This window comes from Hibiscus syriacus, unplaced genomic scaffold, assembly GCF_006381635.1.
Source record: "Hibiscus syriacus cultivar Baekdansim isolate YM2019G1 unplaced genomic scaffold, ASM638163v2 tig00001238_pilon, whole genome shotgun sequence".
In the NCBI taxonomy this organism is placed as follows: domain Eukaryota; kingdom Viridiplantae; phylum Streptophyta; class Magnoliopsida; order Malvales; family Malvaceae; genus Hibiscus; species Hibiscus syriacus.
In genome coordinates this window covers 20,551-32,734 of record NW_024061853.1, presented here as the reverse complement: position 1 = coordinate 32,734, position 12,184 = coordinate 20,551, and positions in this window count along the sequence as shown.

Below are 12,184 nucleotides of genomic sequence, written 5' to 3'. Positions count from 1 at the left end.
GCGTATTAGTATATGCATTGTTCTTTATAAACTGCTCACCAAAATTATTGTTCAGCGTTTGAAGATAATTATGCCCATGCTCATTAAACCGACTCAAATTATCTTTTTATCAGGCAGATCTTTTACGGAAAATATTATTATTAATCAGGACGCTTTTCATTCCATGCGCCCCACCAAAAGCAAGCAAAGGTGGATAATTAAAGTGGATTTGGAGAAAGTTTTTGATCGACTAAAATGGGATTTCATTATCGATTCTTTGTTTGATACAAGTTTCCCTCCAGGTTTAACTCACATTATCATGCAATGTATTACTTCTTCAACTTTATAGGTTCAATGGAATGGAATTTATTCAGACTTTTTTAGTTTTAAAAGTGATATTCGCCAATGGGATCTTCTATTTACAAATCCATTCAACATGTTTTTGCAGGTGGTATGTTGGATCCAAATTTGAACAAAACGATCTAGGCCCTTATTCCCAAAATTGATGTGCCTGAAATTTTCTCGAATTTTTGGTCTATTAGTCTATGCATTGTTCCTTATATACTACTCACCAAAATTATTGTTCGTCGTTTGAAGAAAATTATGCTCATGCTCAGTAAACCAAATCAAACTATTTTTTATTGGGCATATCTATTACGGAAAATATTATAATTAATCAGAATCTTTTCATTCCGTGCGCCCCACCAAAAGCAAGTAATGGTGGATAATTAAAATGGATTTGGAGAAAGTTTTTGACTGACTAAAATTAGACTTCATTCTCAATTATTTGGTTGATACATGTTTCCCTCTGGGTTTCACTCGCATTATCATGCAATGTATTACTTCTTCAACTTTCTAGGTTCAATGGAATGAAAGTTATTCAGACTTTTTTAGTTCTGAAAGAGATATTCGCCAAGGGGATCCTCTATTTTAAAAGCTATTCAACATGTTTTTTGCATTTGATATGTTTGATCTAAATTAAACAAAATGATCTTGACCCTTATTCCCAAAATTGATGTGCTTGAAATTTTCTCCATTTTTTTGGCCTATTAGTCTATGCATTGTTCCTTATAAATTTCTCACCAAAATTATTGTTCATCGTTTGAAGATAATTATGCTCATGCTCATTAAACCTATTCAAATTATCTTTTTATCGGACATATCTATTACGAAAAATATTATAATTAATCAGGAAGCTTTTCATTCGATGTGCCCCACCAAAAACAAGCAAGGGTGGATAATTAAAGTGGATTTGGAAAACGTTTTTGACCGACTAAAATGGGACTTCATTCTCGATTCTGGTTGATACAAGTTTTCCTCCGGGTTTCACTCGCATTATCATGCAATGTATCACTTCTTCAACTTTCTAGGTTTAACTGAATGGAACTTATTCAGACTTTTTTTTAGTTCTGAAAGAGATATTCGTCAAGGGGATCCTCTATTTACAAAGCCATTTATCATGTTTTTGCAGGTGGTATGTTGGATCCAAATTTGAACAAAACGATCTTGGCCTTTATTCCCAAAATTGATGGACCTGAAATTTTCTCGAATTTTTGGCATATTAGTATATGCATTGTTCCTTATAAAATGCTCACCAAAATTATTGTTCGTCATTTGAAGATAATTATGCTCATGCTCATTAAACCAACTCAAACTATCTTTTTATAAGGCAGATCTATTACAGAAAATATTATATTTAATCAGGAAGCTTTTCATTCCATGCGCCCCACCAAAAGCAAGCAAGGGTGGATAATTAAAGTGGTTTTGGAGAAAGTTTTTGACCGACTAAAATGGACATCATTCTCGATTCTTTGGTTGATACAAGTTTCCCTCAGGTTTCACTTGCATTATCATGCAATGTATTACTTCTTCAACTTTTTAGGTTTAGTGGAATGAAACTTATTCAGACACTTTTAGTTCTGAAAGATATATTCACCAAGGGGATCCTTTATTTGCAAACCCATTAAACATGTTTTTGCATGTGGTATGTTGATCCAAATTTGAACAAAACGATCTTGGCCCATATTCTCAAAATTGATGTGCTTGAAACTTTCTCAATTTTTTGGCCTATTAGTCTATGCACTGTTCCTTATAAACTGCTCACCAAGATTATTGTTTGCCTTTTGAAGATAATTATGCCTATGCTCATTAAACTGGCTCAAACTAACTTATTATTGGGCAGATCTATTACAGAAAATATTATAATTAATCATAAAGCTTTCATTGCATGTGCCTCACCAAAAGCAAGCAAGGGTGGATGACAATTAAAGTGGATTTGGAGAAAGCTTTTGACTGACTAAAATGGGATTTCATTCTCGACTCTTTGGTTGACGCAGGTTTCCCTCCGGGTTTCCCTCGCATTATCATGCAATGTATTACTTATGCAGCTTTCCAGCTTCAATGGAATGGAAGTTATTCAGACTCTTTTAGTCCTGAAAGAGGTATTCGCTAAGGAGATCCTCTATTTGCAAAGCTATTAAACATGTTTTGCATATGGTATATTGGATCCAAATTTAAACAAAACGATCTTCGCCCTTATTCCCAAAATTGATGCGCCTGAAATTTTCTCGAATTTTCGGCCTAATAGTTTATTCACTCTTCCTCATAAACTGCTCAGCAATATTATTTTTCATCTTTTGAAGACAATTATGCCCTTGCTCATCAAACATGATTAAATTAACTTTTTATCGGGCATATCTATTACAGAAAATATTATAATTAATCAGGAAGCTTTGGTTCCATGCGCCTCACCAAAAGCAAGCAAGGGTTAATGGCAATTAAAGTGGATTTGGAGAAAGCTTTTGACCGACTAAAATAGGATTTCATTCTCGACCCTTTGGTTGACGCAGGTTTCCCTCGCATTATCATGCAATGTATTACTTCTTCAACTTTCCAACTTCAAGAATGGAAGTTATTCCGACTCTTTTAGTCTTGAAAGAGGTATTCGCCAAGGGATCCTCTATTTGCAAAGCCATTAAACATGTTTTTGCAGGTGGTATGTTGGATCCAATTTTTTAAAAAAAGGATCCTGGCCCTTATTCCCAAAACTAATGCGCCTGAAACTTTTTCGAATTTTCGGCCTATTAGTCTATGCATTGTTCCTTATAAACTGCTTACCAAGATTATTGTTCATCTTTTGAAGACAATTATGCCCATGATCATTAAACCGACTCAAACTAACTTTTTATTAGGCAGATCTATTACGGAAAATATTATAATTAATCAGGAAGCTTTCATTCCATGCGTCTCAACAAAAGCAAGCAAGGGTGGATGACAATTAAAGTGGATTTTGAGAAAGCTTTTGACTGACTAAAATGGGATTTCATTCTCGACTCTTTGGTTGACGCATGTTTCCTTCCAGGTTTCCCTCTCATTATCATGCAATGTATTACTTCTTCAACTTTCCAGCTTCAATGGAATGGAATTTATTCAGATTCTTTTAGTCCTGAAAGAGGTATTCGCCAGGGGATCCTCTATCACCGTATATATTTGTCTTAGCCATGGAGCGCGTAGGTCATTTAATCTCCAAGTCGGTTGAAGTTTGTTCATGGCTGCCTATTCGTTTTACAAAGAATGGCTTTCCTCTTTCGCATCTATTTTTCGTCGATGATCTCATCCTTTATGCGAATGCAGGAGAATCTCAGGCGGAGGTAATTAATTCTATCCTTTCATGTTTCGGTTACTTCTCAGGACACAAAAATAAGCTCCCGAAAAACTCAAGTTTGGTTCTCTCCGAACACTAATCTTGCAAAAAAAGCTGCAGTGAGCGCAAGGCTGGGTTATCGAGTGGTTGACTCGTCGGGAAAGTATCTTGGTGTATAGGTATTCCACAGGCGTGTAAAGGTTTCTGACTTTGATTTTGTTCTTGATAATATAAGGAATAAGCTTAATGGATGGGCTGCTCGATCACTCTCTATGGCCGGTTGTATAACCTTGGCTAGAATCCGTCTTTCAAGCTATTCCTACCTATTTCATGCAGTCTTCAATGTTACCTAAACAAGTTTGCCAAGACATCGAAAAGCTGTTACGACGATTTATTTGGGGGAGCACTTCAACAATAAATAAAATACCTCTTGTTAATTTTGAAGTTGTTTGCATGCCAATTGATCGTGGTGGTCTTGGATTCCATCATATGCGCGAGCATAACATTGCTCTCCTTATGAAGATTGGATATGCTTTGATCAATCAGCCGAACGCCTTCTGGATTACTTTGCTGCAACAGAAATATAAAGTTCAGGAAATTTGTCCAAAGTCTATTCATCGCACAACTTGCTCCCCTCTTTGGAGGGCTCTCACAAATATTCGGGACAATCTTCTATCAAATATTGCATGGAATGTGGGTGACGATTCTCATATCCGAGTATTAAAAGATACATGGGTGCCAACCATAGATCCGCCAAAAGACTATTCTTGAATCATCGAATCCAGATGATTTGCATAGCCTATCAGACTTTGTTAACTCTGTTGGTCTTTGGGATGTAAATGCTCGAAGATCTTGTTTTCACGAGACTGTTATCCCACACATACTTGGCATCAAACCACCTGAAGTTTCGGATATGGCAAACTCTTGTTACTGGAGATGGGGGCTGAAACATGTTTCTAGTGTCAAGACAGCATATACAATCCAAGTGCAGAAGAGATGGGCTCCGAAAAATGTTCTTTGGAAGATGGTTTGGCATCTCAAGGTACCCCAACACATTCGTTTGTTCCTTTGGACAACTTTGCGGTAAAGACTCATGACAAATCTAGAGCGATGCCGTAGAGGTCTATCGAATTCATCTGCTTGCCAATTGTGTGGTGCTGCCCAATAATCTATTCTCCATGTCCTTAGAGATTGCAATGATGCTCAACTCTGTTGGAAATAAAACACTCACACAAACAACTTTTATTGAAACTCAAACAAATATTACAAGAGTACTCTCACTCAAAAACAAGAACTACAACTCACTCTTATAAGACTTTGCTTCTTCACTCACTTAGAAGCTCTTAATTTTTCTTGATGCTTAAAACTAAAATGGGAAGGGGTATTTATACTACTCAAGAACAATCCTACACCACACAAATAAACTAATTTAAACCATTACAAATTCAACAAATATCTAACTCTCACCTAACTAAATTGATGTAAGCAATGACATCATTAATTAAATGATGTAAGTAATGACATCTTTAATTAAATGATGTAAGTAATGACATCAATTTAGTTTGGGTTTGGGTTTAGGCTCCCATAATGGATCAAGTTTATGATCCAACACCCTCCCTTAAACTTGATCTCGTGACCCCTAGTAGGTTCCTTAATCTTAAGAAGTCTTCGCTGGTCAGTGGCTTGGTAAAAATATCAGCAACTTGATCTTGTGACTTCACATATTCAACTTCCACATCTTTTCTTGCAACACACTCCCTTATATAGTGGTAGCGAATATCAATGTGCTTGCTTCGATCATGGAATACTGGATTCTTCGCTAAGGCAATGGCTGACTTGTTGTCGACACAAACCTTGGTAGGCTCTTCTTGTATCAAACCAATCTCCTTCAATAGATTTCTAAGCCAAATTGCATGACAAACACATGAGGTAACAGCAACATATTCCGCTTCACAAGTGGACAATGTGACAATCGGTTGTTTCTTTGACATCCATGTGAATACAATATCTCCCATGAAAAATACGAATCCAGTAGTGCTCCTTCGATTATCTATGTCTCCACCCCAATCACTGTCGCTATATCCAACAAGCTTGTAATCATTAGAAACTGAATAGAACAAGCCAAAGTCAATTGTACCTTTCAGATAGCGAAGAATTCTCTTTGCAGCTTTAAAATAGGTGGTTGTTGTGGATTCCATGTAGCGACTAACCAATCCAACTGCGTGAAGAATATCGGGTCTCGTGCAAGTTAGATAGCGTAGACTTCCTACCAAACTTTTGAAGAATGTTGGATCTACACTTTCGCATTCTTCATGTTTGGTCATCTTGATCCCGTATTCTGCCGGTGTGCTTATTGGCTTACAGTTCTCCATCTTGAACTTCTTCAGTATCTCCTTTGCATAGCTTTCCTGTGAAATGAAAATTCCATCATTTTGTTGCTTAACTTCAATGCCAAGGTAGTACGCCATGAGCCCCATGTCTGTCATCTCGAATTCTTTCATCATCACATCCTTGAATTCATTAAACATGCTTGGGTTGCTTCCAGTGAAGATCAAATCGTCCACGTAGAGGCACACGATCAAAATATCTTCATCTTTGATCTTGATATATAGAGCATGCTCGTAGGGACATTTGTTGAAACCATTCTCTTGGAAGTACTTGTCGATTCGGCTATTCCATGCCCTTGGTGCTTGTTTTAGCCCGTAAAGAGCCTTCTTCAACTTCAACACCTTGTCTTCATGCCCTTTGACTTCATAGCCTGATGGTTGCTGAATGTAAAGTTCCTCTTCAAGAACTCCATTTAGGAAGGTGGACTTTACATCCATCTGTTGTATCTTTCACTTGTTTTGAGCTGCCAAAGAAATGATTAGTCTGATAGTCTCCAATCGAGCAACAGGAGCAAATACCTTATCATAGTCAATTCCAGCCTTTTGACTATAGCCTTTAGCAACTAGCCTCGCCTTGTGCCTTTCAATCTCTCCTTTGGCATTTTGCTTTGTTTTGTACACCCATTTGACACCTATCGCCTTATGTCCCTTGGGAAGTGAGGTAAGTTCCCATGTGTCATTCTTCTTGATGGCCTTGATTTCTTCGTCCATCGCATCTCTCCATTTCTTTTCTTGTACCGCTTCTTGAAAGCTCACTGGTTCACAATCGGCAAACAAACAAAATAATGTAAGATTATCTTGTCGTTCAGTTACCTCATAGAGATCTCTAAGGCTTCTTGTGCGTTGCACAACTCTTTCACTTTGACTCCCACTTGACGATGATGAAGGTGATGAGTCTCCTTGAGTGGTTGATGTTGGTGAAGTGGGTGGAGTTGCAAGCTCTTGTTGAGATTCATCTAGTTGCTCCCTCATTGTATGCTCATCTTCTTCAAACTGAGGAAAGAAATTGAAGTCATCTGTATGAGAGTTAAAATCCCATTCTCCTTCTTCGTTGAAGACCACATCTCGACTAATCACAAACTTCTTATTGTCTGGATTGTACAACTTGTAGCCCTTCGAATTAGCATCATAGCCGATGAAGATAAAACTCTCGCTTTTATCATCAAGCTTCGTTCTTCTCTCGTCTGGTACGTGAACATGGGCTATACTTCCAAAGGTTCTCAAGTGGGAAATGCCAGGCTTTCTTCCACTCCATGCCTCTTGCGGTGTCTTTCCCCATACACTTCTTGTTGGAGATCGATTTGACAAGTAGACTGCACACGATACTGCTTCCGCCCAAAATTCTTTGGGTAGTTTCTTGCTTTTGAGCATGCTTCGTGCCATGTCGAGGATTGTTATTCTTTCTTTCTGCCACACCATTTTGCTGGGGGGATCTAGGAACTGTCATTGGTCAACGAATTCCATTTGCTTCACAGAACTCTTGAAACTCTCTGGAAGTAAATTCTCCACCTCGATCGGATCTCATGGCTTTGATCTTTCTACCGCTTTCTCTCTCCACTGCTGCTTTGAACTTCTTGAAGACTTCAAAAACTTCTGACTTCTGTTTCAAGAAATATACCCAGGTTTTTCTTGAAAAATCATCAATGAAGAGAAGAAAATAGTTATTGTTACCGAGAGAGCTTGGCTTGATCGGTCCACACACATCGGTATGGATGAGCTCAAGTGGCTTCTTAGCTCTTGTCTCTGACTCCTTTAGAAAGCTTTTCCTGAATTGTTTCCCGACTAGACACCCTTCACAGAGCTGGTCAGGATGGTTGATGTGAGGTAGTCCTTTCACCATCTCCTTCTTAGATAATAGCTCTAGACCTCCAAAATTGAGATGCCCAAATCGAAGATGCCAAAGCCATGATGCATCTTTGTAGCAAGCTTTCAGGCACTTTGCAACATCATTTTGTATGTTGATCAAGAACATTCTATTCTTTGACATCGGCACTTTAGCAATGAAGTTATTCTTATCATCTTTTATAGAAAGATTATAATTATTTATATGAATATCATAACCTTTCTCTACCAGTTGCCCTAAACTTAAAATGTTACTTTTCATATTGGGCACATAGTAGACATTTGAAATAAATTGATGTCTCCCATCTTTCAAACGGATAAGAATGTTACCTCTCCCTTTCACTGCTATTGTGGAATCATCTCCAAACGAAACATTTCCACTTACTGACTCGTCTAGCTCCACAAACATGTCTTTCCTTCCACACATGTGATTGCTTGCACCACTGTCAAGATACCAGGAATTTGCTTGGCCACCATCAGTTTCCTTTCGTGCTAGAAGAAGAGTTTCTTTGCCATCTGTCTTTTTCTCCACGTAATTGGCCTTCTCCTCAATTTGTTGTTGGGAGCTCTACATTCTGAAGCATAATGCCCAAATTTTTTGACAATTATAACATCGAATTTGAGATTTGTCATACTTTGAGTTTGGATTAATTCTTCCACGACCTCGTATTGAGCTTTCTCCTTTCTCATAGTTATTGTTGGAATTGTTATTGTTGTAATTCCAGCCTCGTCCACGACCTCGACTTCCACCTCGTCCATGGCCTCTACCTCTGCCTTGGCCACGTTGGTTTCTATCATTGCGTTGGCTCTCATGCATATCCTTGAGTTGCAGCTTGAGGAGTTGCTCAGTAAACTCATGCTTCTTTTTATGCTTCTCTTCGTATGCTTGCAATGATCCTTGGAGCTATTCGATCTTCATTTCTTCCAAGTCTTTAGTTTCTTCGATCGTCACGACGATGTGCTCAAATTTGGGATCCAACGAACGGAGTATCTTCTCTATTATCCTCACATCGTCTAACTTTTCACCATTTCTTTTTAATTGATTAGAAACAGCTACTACTCTTGAGAAATAATCTGAAATAGACTCAGATGCTTTCATGTTTAAGGATTCGAATTCACCTCTTAATGTTTGGAGACGAACCTTCTTCACTTGCTCGGATCCTTTGTAAGAGGTTTGTAGCTTCTCCCACGCTTCCTTGCTAGAGCTTGCACTTGAAATCTTTTCAAAACCATCATCATCTAATGCTTGATAGATGAGGTAGAGAGCCTTCTTGTCTCTCTTTCTTGAATCCTTCAAAGTTGTCTTTTGATCTGGTGTAAGAGTAGCAAAAACATCATCATCCGCATGCTCGTTATAGCCTTTCTCTATGATATCCCACACATCTTGTGATCCAAGAAGTGCCTTCATTTTGATACTCCAATTGTCGTAGTTGTTGTTGTTGAGTGTCGGAACTTGGAATGGTGCCATACCATTTGTCATATCTCTCAATATAATGAGATTTTGTAAAATCCGATTACACGGATGAATCCGGAACGATGAAAAAAAACTTTGGAGGGACTTGGACAACTCGGTCAAGGGCTCCAACTCGGCTGACTCAGCTCAACTCGGTGAGTCAACTCGATTTTCTGGCAGCAGTCTTCCGGCGGTGCGTGGCGGTGCGTCAGAACTCAGATTGAGAAAATTATGGCGGCGTCGTATTCCTCTCGTCGAGACCTTCGATCTTTCCAACTCTCTCTGATGCCACTTTGTTGGAAATAAAACACTCACACAAACAACTTTTATTGAAACTCAAACAAATATTACAAGAGTACTCTCACTCAAAAACAAGAACTACAACTCACTCTTATAAGACTTTGCTTATTCACTCACTTAGAAGCTCTTAATTTTTCTTGATGCTTAAAACTAAAATGGGAAGGGGTATTTATACTACTCAAGAACAATCCTACACCACACAAATAAACTAATTTAAACCATTACAAATTCAACAAATATCTAACTCTCACCTAACTAAATTGATGTAAGCAATGACATCATTAATTAAATGATGTAAGCAATGGCATCTTTAATTAAATGATGTAAGTAATGACATCAATTTAGTTTGGGTTTGGGTTTAGGCTCCCATAATTGATAAGTTTATGATCCAACAAACTCCTATGGGTACAAGTTATTCAACAAACTCTAGCAGCGACTTTTTTTTTTCATTTGGAACTTCCGGACTGGTTATATGCAAATCTCTCTTCAACTACTCTAGATGGTGACTATCGTGGAACCTAACCTTCTCCTCTATTATCTGGCAGCTTTGGAAAAGGCGAAATGACAGTTTTTCATGGTTTAATTTCTGAAAAAGATATTGTTCTGCATCATAGCTTGGCATGGGCGTTGCATTTTAACAGATGTAACTTGACAACAACCCCTTTACCGCTCAAGCAACCTAGCTTTTATCAATGGAAAAGACTGCCGCATGGTTGGTTCTGCCTTAACACTAATGGAGCCTTGCATCCAGCCACAGGAGCAAGTTCAGTGAGAGGCGTAATCCGCGATTGGGAGGGCATATGGATAATGGGTTTCTCTCAACATATTGGAACTTCGAACTCTTTACAAACGGAGCTTTGGGGTATTATTATTGGTTTACGCCTAGCTTGGTTACATGATTTTGAACTCCTCAAGATTCAATGTGATTGCAAGCAAGCTGTCCAACTTGTGGCGTGCTATTGCAGGTCTTCGAAGACGTGCCTGGGTAACTGAGATTGTTTGGATTCCTCGTGAAATAAATATGGTTGCAGACAAGATGGCGAAGCTACCTGATCCTCATTGTTTCCAGCCGACTATATGTGATAATACTCCTGATGAAGTTCGGATCTCTCACGAGCGAGACATTGAAGACGCTCCGTATTGTAGGCTTACTGTTGTTTAATCCTTTGGGTAAAGTTTCTTTTCAATTAAAAAAAAAACTCTAAAAATTTATTATTAATTATATTTTTAAATCAAATAAATATTATAAAATCTAATAAAATTAAGAAGTTCTTTTCTGGTATAATGAAAAGTTTTAATTGAAATGCTATAAAATCTTATAATTTTTACCAACTTTTCCAAGTTATATATTTTAAAAAGGCTTAATATAAAAAAATTGCTCAAACTATGCTTCAAAAAAATGTTTTAATGCCTCAATAATTTTTTGTTAAAAATAGGTGTTTAACAATTTCTTCGTTATCATTTTAAGTGACCGGGCATTAACCGCCACGAAAAATCTCTATTAGTGACACATGTCACGTTCTGGTAATTTTGAGCATTTTTATTTAAATAAAAATAATATATATATATATATATATTAAAAAAATAAATCTTAAAAAAACTCAACTTTTAAAACTTTAATTTTAATCCCTTTGCCACCGCCGACCACTACCAATACCTCAATCGGCTGAACACCCAACGACATATAACCAGCCTACTACCCATGACGAAAACCCCCATACTTTCGCAACCGATTGAACACCAAATCCCTCTAAATCTATAAATTCCTAAACATAAATTTTTCAAAACCCTAAAATAAAATATTTCATTTACACCGTTTTTAGGTGTTCAATTGATTGCAAAAGTACAAGGGTTTTGGTCGTGGGTAGTTGGTCAACCACACGCTGTTGGGTGTTCAGCCAATCAATGCATTGGTGGCAACCGATTGTTACAACGAGATTAAAATTAAAGTTTTAAAAGTTGAGTTTTTTTTAAGAATTGAAAAAAATTAAGGTTTTTTAAAACATATTTTCTATTTTTTTATTTTAATTTTTTTTTTAAAAAAAATACCAAAACGTGACACATATTACTTAACGGAGATTTTTGACGATGATTGACATCCGGAAACTTAAAATGGTAATGGAGAAAACATTATACACCTATTTTTAACGAAAAATTCTTTAGACACTAAACTATTTTTCGATACATAATTTAGACACTTATTTTTGTATTAAACCTTTTAAAAATTATACGACAGTTTCAAGTTACTCGGATAAATTTGAGTTATTTCAGATCATTTTGTCATCTTATTTCGTGGGAATCAAACTCTGCGTATTTTACCTTATCGGATAAACAATTGTATCTGACCTCCATGTTCTTCGAGATTTCTTTCATTTGTTCAACAAGTTCTTCCCTCTTCTTTGCAGCTGCACGAACCAAAGCCGAACATCAGTAGTTCTTTCGTCGGCTTTTTGTGGGATAAAGATGGATAAATTCACAAACAGAGTGTCGAAAAAGACCATAGCAACGGATGAAACAAGCACATACCGATACTGGAGATATCCTCTATCTTCCTTGGTGTCCTCACAGCAAATCTCTGGA